Raw genomic sequence first — 10,521 nt, 5'->3', positions numbered from 1 at the left:
CAGTCTGGCAGAGAAGCCATTGCTCTCATGCTCACATCGACACAGGACACACACTTCTGCCCCTTCTGATGAATTTCCCAATTTAATTTAAATGCTAATTTGAGTTTGACGGCAGTCTTGGGGCTCCTCTCTTTCAATAAGTAGATGGATGCCTCTCCAGTAACTGTGTTTTTATTTAGCCCGGGTAAACGTCCATTCATTCTCATGACGTTTTCAGCTTAGCTTCAGCACATTAAGGCCTCAGAAGTCAGACACTTACTCCCAGTTTGATAAAAGGATAATAATGAGCATCCTGTGGCCTCCGGGTAAACATTGTAGAAGTCTGTGCTACTGAGATAATCTATTTACTCTCCCAGGTATTTTATATAATTTCCATTTGTATACGTCTGTTTTGCACTCTTTGAGGTGTAAATCAAGAGGTTAGAATGACTAGGTAATTCATGTGCCTCATAAAGTTAGGGAGAAAAATATGTGATAGAGTGAATGGCAGAAATAACGGAGAATAAAGAGGATATGTGAAAAAGCCAATGATAAAGCATAAATGAAAAACTGGAAGAAAGAGAAAGTAGACAACACAGGCAAAAGGACAGTCTGGCTGAAGGATGGTTGTTGGACCTTGCCAGAAGTTACTCTAGTTTGTGCTTCTTCATCATATTGATTTTTAATTTCAGCTGACAGTGGATGGCATTTCATGTATATTGGTTCTGTTAAATGTCAGCAAAGTCTCACAAGAAGACCTCCGACTGAGAATGAGCCCTGAACAGGCTGCAGTGGAAATATAAAGAGCAACCACTTCACAGCTTCCTCAGCTTGATCATGATTTTACTTGCTTTTTCCATGTTGGACAAGCAAAACAAAGCTGAGCCTGAAAAGCTTAATGAAGTGTATTCTACACTGTAAAACTGGATGCGTTGACACAGCTCATATATCAGGTCAAAAACACCTTCTAAGATTTAGGACTGGTTTGAAGATCATAAGAATCATAAACTATGTGATTGCCTGAATAATCAGACAAAGTCTTGTCCTTCCTGGAGCATCTCCTTTCAGCAGAAATACATTTCAAAGAAAGTAGTCGGTCACATTAAATAGTGAATCTTTATATTACTTCTAGGCAAGTCTGCTGTGCAGTTGCATGAAACAAAATAGTTTATGCCTGAAAGTGACATTTATTCACTAATATAAGATAAATAACTGAGTGCATATACCTAAACTTTTTTGTTTAAAAATTGAACTTATAGTCTAATTATAGTAATATAATTAAAACTAGTGTCTTTGTAAATATTTGGTGCATAAAGGTTTTCTTGGTTGTTTGTTTTAATAATTTAGGCTGTAAATTTCAAGAAAATTTCTAATAGCCAAGTTGTTGTTTATAATATTGGTCCAAATTACAAAGATATCACACTATGTATATTCAGGTACATATTTGTTTATACAAAATCATATCTAGTTTCATTTTCATGAATATGATATCCTTATAAACTAAGCTTCTTATTATGGACTATTAGTTAAAATAAATTAAAACATCTAAAAATGTCTGTCACTTTACAGACAGGCATTTAATAGTTTTAAGAATGCAGTTAATCAAAGTAATCACAGGCGAGAGCCCAAGAATGACTCAGAGGAGAAATAAACATCAGCTGGTATTTTACTCAGATATTGGCTTGAACTGAATGTCAGAACACTCAATAACACATATCATCAAGGCCGGTTCCTGAACTCCGAGTAGTCATCAAAAACTGACCTTTCATACAGACTGACCGTCTTTCCGTCTGTCTATCGATATTGACTGCATGTCCACAGGACCTTTCTGTGTATTGTGCTGTGTATTGTACCAATTCTTGTACAAATACCATAAAAAAAAGGATCAAAAAGACTAATGAAAGAAAAATGTTAAAAGATGCAACAATGATTTTACAGAGTACTTTTGTATTGAGTAATAAGTCACTAAGTCATTACCAACTTACTCTGAGTTTAAATGCAAACAGCATTGCCTTACTGTGCCTCAAGTCTGAGCCTTGCAGGAGACACTACGGATGAAATACTGCTCTAATAATGACTAAAACACACTGGAATAACTAAAGGGCCTCTGAAAACTAAAGTACCCATAAGAGCTGAACCTTAAATATTAGGAAGAATAGGAAATAGAATAGAATTAGGAAAGACAGAAATGAACACTAACAACTGGCCACTGTTTTAAGAAGTGTTAATAGTCTTATGGCATTAGCACTAAATAAGCTAAATTTTCTTTATTCTTTTATCCCTAATCAAACTGCTTCTTTCTCTCACAAACGAAACTTTCTAGAAACGGCCAGTTTATACTAGCACATCATTTATATCAGGTCTGGTATGCAATCCACATATGCTCACTGTAAGTTCACAGATGCTCGACGCACATCGCTTCGGACCTGACATGCATCCTGGCTATGGGAACACAACTACTCCCTTTTGACTCGTCAGAGTGTGATCACTTGCTTCCAGATGCTTGGGTCTTTTCGTATCCTGTGGAGTTCACCAGCCATAACAACACTATGCCATCTGCAGACCCTACATACGAGAATAAAACACACAATCCATCTGGGTCAACTATGTGGACCCGACCCAGTGAAGATGCCACACGAGTTTAAACCGGCCCTTAGACTGAAGTAGATTGTTTAGACTTCTTTTGTGTGGACATTTTGATCTGCTTGTTGGTCAAATGGGAGCATTAATGTGAGCTGCATTAAACTCAAAAAGTTGACCTGTTTTTGCATGTTTTTGTAACTTAGCAGAATGCACATGTGCAAAAGTAGAATTCAGCTTTTGTTAAAATACCAGAATTTAACACCACGTGTTTTATATAAATCACCAGCCACTGTATTATATCCAAGTTTAACATCACAAATTACTGATACATTGTCCATCACTTTCATTATATTGTCATGATGGATAGCCAACTGATATTCTTTGAGAATGTTTCATTTATCTCTCAGTCGTGTAAGGACTACAAACCATAAGAAATACTGAGCGATGTCTCAGTATGCCACCTAACGCTTGGCACAGATGTTTTTTTCTAACCTTGACTCCTGCAATACACTTCCAGCATCCAGCATCCAGCATCCTAACCCTAACCCGAAGTCCATTCATTTTCCCTAGCTATTTAACCCAGTCAGGTTTGGCAAGGCTGGAGCCAATCCCTGCTGCTATCAGGCAGGAGGCAGGTTGATGGATCGCCAGTCTGTCACAGGGCCATTACAGGGCCAACCATGCACATTCACTCCTAGGATCAATTTAGAATCAGCCTTCCAGCATGCATACTGAAAAGCCTGGAATGGCCCAAAATATGATGACACACCCTAGTTACATCAACCAAAATGAAAAAAAACAAACAAACAAGAAAAGCAAAGGCATATCGCTCCAATATTGAGTCACAATAAGTAGCTACTCACACCTATCTGACTCAAATTCAACTTAATGACATAGACTTGTCCCTTCATTCCAGCTCCATACTGCCATCCCTACAAACAAGGCACTGTCAGTCAAGATTTCACTCATCCATGGCTCTTTGATGGTGAAATGAGGTACTAAATGTATCTGAAGTAGACTCCCACTGTCATTAAGAACAACCCCTTTTTTGCTGAAAACATTATCACATCAATTCCAATGAAGATGGATGTTTCTTAAAACATAAATTAAAACAGAATGCAATGATTTGCAAATCCTGTTTAACCTAAATTCTTGGGGTGACCAACTCAAGTCCAGCTTCATGGAGCTCTTCTCAGACATCCACTAGAGGTCACTTTATTTCCAAACATAAATATAGATAGGAAATACACTTTAAACAAACAACATGAGCAGTAAAACAGAACTGGACTGTACTGGAACACTCACTTCCAGCTAAGGTTTCAATACTGTCTGCACAACAAGTTAGTTCAGAACTATGTACCTCTATACAGTACCTGATACTAGAATACAACTTTATAAGTCCCTTGCAAATTTGTATTTTTTTTTTACTTTACAACAACAAAATATGTTACAGAAAAGAAACATATTTCGAAAGTAATAATATTAAAATCAGATTCAAACATGACCATTTATTACATACCAGGACCAGAGTCACGCCACACAGACAACTTTTTATTTCTGTTGCACTGTGAACAATGCTGCCCTTTTGTCTTGAGCATTACTTAACACAAGCCTTGCTTTTATTGCACCTACAACATTGTAACAAGACACTACTGAGCCTGGTTCCTCTCATTTAACATATCCGGGGCAAAGTCCAAGGCCACTGCCACTCTGCCAAGCTGTTCACTTTATTATAATAAAAGTGCTTATATTATCTTATACTTCAGAGTGTAGCAATAAACCATAAAGAGCCTTTCTGGAGGTGTTGTTTCTCCTTTGTGCATTTTTATTAGTATTAGGTTTTTGTTGTTTTTTTTGGGTTTTTTTTCTTTTATGGTTCTATTTTGTTCTCTTTTGTTTTCCAGTTCCAGGTTATGGAGGGCATCCATGACTTTTGTTTAACTTGTCACAGATTGGTTGTGGCAAAATAATAAATAAAATAATTGCTGTCTTGAATACTCATAAAAATGTCTAAAGTGCTATGAGTGGCTTGACTTCCCCTAAGAGAAACAAAAAGAGGTAAGCAAGCTATTCATTATAAACGATCAAAACAACTCATGAGCCCTTATTAAGCACTTTGAAAAAATAAGTTTATTTGATCCTGTTTACAATTACAAATAATGCTGATCAGGGTCGACTAACAAAATATGACCAATTCCCTGTTTACAGAACAGCCTGAAACAATCTACTGGCTCATAAATCATGTTAAGATAATTTTACTTTTTACTTCACCTTTTAGAAAAAGGCTATAGGAAGCAAGAAGTTTTGGTGCCATCTCTGCTAAGGACAAAAGACATATCATGTCATTAATGATTCCTTTCAGTCAGATTCCAGGACTATGGTTTGCACTGCTAGCCTGGTGGGTGAAGAGTTGGTTTGGGTCTGTAGGACCTGTCATGAAGTTTGCAGGCTGGCAGCAGAGATCAACCACTGAAATATAGCACCTCTCTGGTACTAGAAATGGGTATAATGCAGCAGATAATTTCTCAATTGTAATTAATAAAGTAAAAGTGTGGGTTTTTTGGTTTTTTTTTTTTTTGGTTCTGTACTTTGTTGCAAGTTTTTAAAAGTTGACAATTTCTTAGTAATTAATGTGCTAGACAATTAAGTGAACAAAAAACAGAATCGTGGATATTAACTAATCAGAAAAAGGTATTCCCACCTCTTTCTTTCTTTTCACTGACACTGTATACTTCGAAGTAAAGGCAACTTTTAACTGCTTGCATTCTCAGTCATAACTTCATTTCTGAAAGTGGCTGTACATCGATGAGGCAAGAAACTGGCTGAGTATTTTAAGTACTTTTCCCACAGAACGGTAAAATGTGCTATAATGATTAAGGGCGCCTTCACATGAGGATAGTCCACTAGACTCGGTCCAATTGGGGGCTCAATTAAGTTGGGGGGGGGGGGGGGGGGTTGGTAGGTATCCATGCAAATGAAAAACAAATTAAACAAGTTAAACATATAAGCAAGTTTAGTCAGTTCACAAGAAATAAATAAACAGCATGTTCACATGTTTGATATTCTTTTTCTTGAGTATTTTGGAAAGAAATAATCATTTTACTATGACATCCATCTCATCTCACTCTGTAAATAGGTTTAAGTCTGCCTCCAGAGCAGCTCTGTCACCAGAGATGTGTTTGTAAACCAAAAATCCAATAAAGACTTCACTAGAGCTGACCATTACAAGTAATGTTAAGTCCTGTCAACACAAAATGGTCTCACAGACACAGGAGAACAGCAGGCATGACTCCAGCTTGTATCCACAACCCCATTAACCTTAGTAGCCAGTTGTATTGACCATGAGTGGAGCCTCAAAGCATGTAGGTCACCAACATGCCTGCTCACTGCTGCAGCTCATTAGTGACAACCCAAAGTGTGCCCGGATATGTCGCAGCAGTGGAAAATCCAGCTGTGCCTGTTTGCATACAGATTCTCTATTCACCATTCACACAGACCTGGATCTCCATCAAGCTGCCAGTGAAAGGTAGATTTATATGGGCTTTAAACTGCTTTTTTATTACCACGTACTGCTCTAAAACAAAAGTAGTTTTCCTCCTCGTTTATGCAAATGAAACAGTGAGGAAGGAAAAATTAGGGATGCACCACTTGCTCAGCTGGTAAGCAGAACTTGCTAATTTTCAGCTTGACTGAGTGACCGGTGACTGCTGGCACAGATTTTTATTTTTTTCCCTCCATAAAGTAAAGACAGAGTGCTCATAGCTCTCGCTATTTATGCTAGTAAGTGATATGTGTTGAAAAAAAAAGTTAGGAAGCTCTACCACAAGAAAAAGTAGTAATTCTGATGCCACTGACACAACAGTTCAACCATGAAAGAAGGTTTTTAGCCCACTGTTTGGTATTGTATACAGTCCTCTATAAACAGCAGCTGTTACTTGTGCAGATGTTTCAGTCTGTCTACTTTATGTGATTTATGAGGATCTCATAGTTTAACAGTTATAATTATCATATTGTCATTTGGCATGCTTATGGTCATAACCATTTCCCTTTAAAAGACAATGTGAGGAAGATAGCCACTCATCAGTCCCATCCTCACATCTGTCTGAAGAAATGAGTGTGTACGGCAACCTACAGCAGTTAAAAGTGAAGCCTATGAAGAAATGCCAAAAATTGCAGTTCACCCCTCATCCACTGGTGGCTCCAAAACAGAGCAAATCCCCAAAGAGTCCCGTGTTAAAAAGACCAACTTCACAGCAGAAAAAAACATGTTTACAGCCTGGAACAAAAACACATTTTAGGTTTAATAGGTCAGGGTTACCTTCGTGACAAATATGGGGGGAGGGAATTTGTTTATAACTCCTTTGTTTAGAAGTAATTTCATCTCAAAATTCCACATAATTAAGGGTGTGTCCTTTTGACTGACAGGTACCCAATATCCTGGTTCAAAAAGGAGGAATGTAGAACAACCACAGTTTTTAGCTGATTAACAGTGTGATTTAGCCTTTGCCTGTTTACTATTATTATCTGATTATCTCCTGTTGGCTCCGGACTGTTGGTTCGGATAGCTCTTAGCTACAGGCAGGTCGGAGTTTGCTCGATGTCAATCATCAGCCCCCACACTCACAGCCCCCCTCTCAGCTCTAACTCTTTGCCTACTTTTGTATTTTCCAGGAGAGATGGCATGTGTGATGCTGCCAAGATGGCGACTGTTGGAACCGCCCATTTGAGCTTCAATTCAGCTCTTCAGAAAACCTATGCTTGACGTCACGGAGGCTCCGTCCATCTTTTTATATACAGTCCCTGGTGTACTTGTTTTGGTTGTCACAAGAGTGACCTTATAGTCATTGCACATCAACTTGTGGTCTTTTCTATAAATCCAGATTCCCTTTAAATCCCAATAAGTATATGCCCACACATGTTGCATTCATTTTTCTACACAGTATTATCTATTAATAATCACATACCCGGACCCATCTCCTTCCCCGCTCTCCATCACACACAGGGAGGGCGTTGGGAGGTGTGCACATTTTGCTGGGTGGTGAGAAAGGCCATCAAGGTGAGTCAATACTGTACCCAGTATGGGGGTGATTCAGGTAGAGGAGGGGTGTTGTCTGTAGACCTGGGCCGGCTTGGCTGAGTGAGGGCGCTGCTGGCTGGGGGGGATGGGGTGGCACTGGGAGTGGTGGGCAGTGGTCATGGAGGCCTTGATCGGGGTTCGCCTGCGCTCTGCCCTAGAAGTTTTCTTTCTATGTTTCTGATTTAGCTTGTTCATTTCTTGTTCTCCTGACAGTTGATGGTTTCGTCCTCCTGCAGGGGGAACATGACTCCAACGTGTATAAATGTATGTATCTGGGTTTGTATCGTTAGGTGTGTATGCGTGCTCATGTATATGCATATGTATATAGGTTGTTTTCTCACTCATTCTTTCCTTCTCTCTTTATCTCTTTTACTCTCTATGAGATGTTTTTCTGTTTTTTTTCTTCCATTCGATTCTCTTTCTGCCCCTCTTCTTTCCTGTCCGGTCTAGTCCAGAAGTACAAACTTTGTAATCCAAACAATTATGCGAAATAAATAGAAAAAATAAAATAAGAATCTTGAACATCAAGGGGACTATTATAACTATAAAGCTCCCCTTGGCAAAGTAAATCTGCTCAGCAGAATACAACATTCAGATAATCATTCTGTCTGCTTAAATGCTGGACAAGACACAAAAAAAAAAAAAAAAAAAAAAAAAATCATCACATACTAATATGACACCCAAACAACCCCACTGGCTCAATATTTACACGCATTATTACTGCAATGAATATCCTTGAGAAGTCTTAACTGAAATACACATGGAGTCAAATGAACAAAGTGCACAACAGTGTGCACCTCCTCCCATAATTCACACCGCATAGACGAAACCCAAGCTATCCAACCCAAGACCAGGCCAACAGTACCAACATTTAGAAAGGCCTGAGTGTTCCCAGGACCCCTGTGACCTTAATAATTGCAAAAATAATTGGAACCATCGGAAATCTGTTCTCAAAAAAGTTTTTTCTAAGAGCAGGAAGAAAAATATTCCCTGGTCTGATGAAACAAAAGCTGTCTGAGTTCCAGGCTCAGTTCTATTCATCCGTTCTTATTCTGCTCATGGTGGTGAGAGACTGAAGCCTGTCTGATCTATCGGTGGGCGAGAGGTGGGATACAACCCAGGCATGTTGCCAGTCTATTACAGGGTTAGCAGAAAGAGGCAGACAACCGTGCACAATCACACTCATACAGTTAATTAACCTCACATGAATATCTCATGGACCATCAAGAGAAAACCCAAGTGGACTCTGAAAGAGTAACCAAACTCACCTAGCGAATGCATTTGATACGGTGAAACACAGTGGTGGGCTGATACGGTTTCTCATTTTCTGTGACAGGAACAGGTTCAGGGGGTGGATGATTTTTAAAAACGTACATCTCTGGCAAAGTTTGAGTGGCATTTTAGCCTAAAACTTAAAAGAGCTTGCACAACATCTAAGTTCCAAGTCCAATCTGAACAAAAGTGACAGCATAAGTTTGGAAGACTGATACCAACTTAAATACAGAAGCAAAACTTGGTTGAGACTGAGTGATAAAGTGTTTAAAATATTACTGAGTTTATGTTTCAAATATTTGCAGTTAAATGATTACAAAACTTTACTTTTTCTATGTCTTCTCTAAAAGCTCTGCAAAAAGGGTGATCTCTTTCTGGGTTACTGGTGATGGGGGAAGGATGGGGGCTTTTTCATAATTATGCAGAAGCAGCAGCCACAATTATACATCCTAAGTAATAAATGATTAAAATAAAAACCTCAGTGGAGTGTTTTTGTGTTCATGGAGAAACACTTAGTGCTACTTTAAATTGAAGAATTATGTAACTTACTGACCTTCAAACAATCTGTTTCTGATTCATTTTGATTGCAAAGTGACATTTTATAAGTGCATTTCTGGAGCTGCCGTTGTCCACAGCTGTCTTGAGGCCAACAAACTGTATTTCACAACCTGTTTTATGCAGCCTGGAATGTCACATTAGAGCTGAGTTTTGTCAACAATGGCAACAAGGTTTTAAGTGCATAAAAAGACAATGTAATTGCACTAATCATTGGGTAAGAGAATTTTTTTTACAAAAGGTGTGAATCATTGTTGATCTACTTATTTGATTATGATTCACCGGTTAAAACTTTAAGGTCTTGGTCTACCAATTCATAGAGAAGTTTACTGTAACTATAAGGACTGTCTTTTAAAAAAATGTGAAAATAAACTTGCCTGAGCATTGCTACCAACTAGTTTAGTATGTAAAACCCTAACTATGTGTTTCTAAGAACACGACTGTTTCAAATTTTGACCGTTTTAGTGTTGCTATGTTATGAACTTAAATCTTAACCATCTGCTAAAAAAAAAAGCATTTGTTCTATTTATTCTTGTTCAAAACAAAACAGGAAAATGCAGAGAACCGTTTTTCTCATCCTCTTCTTTTTGTGTGAACACTACAGGGTTAAATCTAAGTTTTTAGGCCAAGACAAGCTGAGACTGTATTTGTAACTGTGTTTAGGTTAAAGGTTAAGGTTAGAAATGCAGAAGTTAGTCAAAGCAGAGCATTGAATGTGTGCGTAAATGTATTCCTGCCCATACCTGGGGGTGTTTGCATTTTTATGGCATTTTCCATGTAAACGTACGTCTGTCCAGTTACATATCCTTATTGCAGTGCAGTGATGTAGTTTTTAGCAAGCAGCTCCTGGCACAGGGGCTCAGAGCCAATCACCTTATTTGACCTCGGAATCCATGGCGTGTATCATGTTATGACACAGATATTTGTTAACCATCTGTCTACAAAGTGGCAACTTTCTATCAGCTAGATAAGAACTTCATTATTTCATAACGGGGCACTTATAAGTGTAAAAATTTGAGTGGCTTATTGTTCGTGTTTTAGAGGTTTACTTCACC

The sequence above is a fragment of the Telmatherina bonti genome (assembly GCF_933228915.1).
Source record: "Telmatherina bonti genome assembly, chromosome: 12".
Classification (NCBI taxonomy): Eukaryota; Metazoa; Chordata; class Actinopteri; order Atheriniformes; family Telmatherinidae; genus Telmatherina; species Telmatherina bonti.
The sequence above is the reverse complement of the archived record's forward strand: the minus strand, read 5'-3'. Positions refer to the sequence as shown.